Raw genomic sequence first — 2,129 nt, forward strand, 5'->3', positions numbered from 1 at the left:
ACGGAGTACAGCGTTCAATTGACTTTGTACATAGTACAGACGAAGTACGACGTTTGCGAAGTACGGCACTCAAAATCGTGATTTTCTTGTACGACGTTTATTTGCACGTGCTGTCGACTGCGACGAAGTTAAGCGTTCATTTGACTTTGTACATAGTACAGACGAAGTACGACGTTTTCGAAGTACGGCACTCAAAATCGTGATTTTCTTGTACGACGTTTATTTGCACGTGCTGCCGACTGCGACGGAGTACAGCGTTCAATGACTTTGTGCATAGTACAGACGAAGTACGACGTTTGCGAAGTACGGCACTCAAAATCATGATTTTCTTGTAAGACGTTTATTTGCAGTTGCTTCCGACTGCGACGAAGTACAGCGTTCAATTGACTTTGTACATAGTACAGACGAAGTACGACGTTTGCGAAGTACGGCACTCAAAATCATGATTTTCTTGTAAGACGTTTATTTGCAGTTGCTTTCGACTGCGACGAAGTACAGCGTTCAATTGACTTTGTACATAGTACAGACGAAGTACGACGTTTGCGAAGTACGGCACTCAAAATCATGATTTTCTTGTAAGACGTTTATTTGCAGTTGCTTCCGACTGCGACGAAGTACAGCGTTCAATTGACTTTGTACATAGTACAGACGAAGTACGACGTTTGCGAAGTACGGCACTCAAAATCATGATTTTCTTGTACGACGTTTTATTTGCACTTGCTGTCGACTGCGACGAAGTTTAGCGTTCATTTGACTTTGTACATAGTACAAACGAAGTACGACGTTTGCGAAGTACGACACTCAAAATCATGATTTTCTTGTACGACGTTTATTTGCACTTGCTGTCGACTGCGACGAAGTTTAGCGTTCATTTGACTTTGTACATAGTACAGACGAAGTACGACGTTAGCGAAGTACGGCACTCAAAATCGTGATTTTCTTGTACGACGTTTATTTGCACGCGCTGTCGACTGCGACGAGGTTTAGCGTTCACTTGACTTTGTACATAGTATAGACGAAGTACGACGTTTGCGAAGTACGGCACTCAAAATCGTGATTTTTCTTGTACGACGTTTATTCGCACGTGCTGCCGACTGCGACGAAATGCAGCGTTCATAGTACAAACGAAGTACGACGTTCACAAAGTGATGAAGTAAAACGTAAACAATAAATAATAATAATGCAACCCACAATACACTAATTGTGTATTAAAATTGCATAACCTACACGAAGTACGACGTTCAAGAATACTAAAGAATTTTATTTGTGTTGTATATAATGAAAAAAACAGCAAATTTTTTTGCAAATTACGTATCTGTAAATAAATGTAAACATTTAGCAACTAATCAAATTGTTTTTTTTTGCCTAGATATTAAAGTAAAACATAAAAATACATTAAATTTATAAAATGCAACCCGCAGCACACTAGATGTGCATTAATATTGCATAACCTTCACGAAGTACGACGTCCAAAAATATTAATTTTTTTTTATATTGAGGTTAAAAGTGAGAAAACATAAATTAATAATAATGCAACCTGCAATACACTTAATATGTACTGATCTTGCATAACCTTTACGAAGTACTACGTTCAAGTATAAATTAATATTATTGTGACTCGCAATACACTAAATTTGTATCAATATTGCATAACCTACACGAAGTACGACGTTCAAGAATATTAAAGAATTTTATTTGTGTTGTATATAATAAAAAAACAGCAAATTTTTTTGCAAGTTTACGTATCTGTAAATAAATGTAAACATTCAGCAACTAATCAAAAATGTTTTTTTGCCTAGACATTAAAGTAAATCATAAGAATACATTAAATTTATAAAATGCAACCCGCAGCACAACAGATGTGCATCAATATTGCATAACTGTTACGAAGTACGACGTCCAAAAATATTAAATTTTTTTTTATATGAAGGTAAAAGTGAGAAAAACATAAATTAATAATAATGCAACCTGCAATACACTTAATGTGTACTGATGTTGCATAACCTTCACGAAGTACTACGTTCAAATATAAATTAATATTATTGCGGACCCGCAATACACTAAATTTGTATCAATATTGCATAACTTACACGAAGTACGACGTTTAAAAATATTAAATGTTTTATTTA

Source organism: Tribolium castaneum, unplaced genomic scaffold (assembly GCF_031307605.1).
Source record: "Tribolium castaneum strain GA2 unplaced genomic scaffold, icTriCast1.1 ptg000098l, whole genome shotgun sequence".
Taxonomy (NCBI): domain Eukaryota; kingdom Metazoa; phylum Arthropoda; class Insecta; order Coleoptera; family Tenebrionidae; genus Tribolium; species Tribolium castaneum.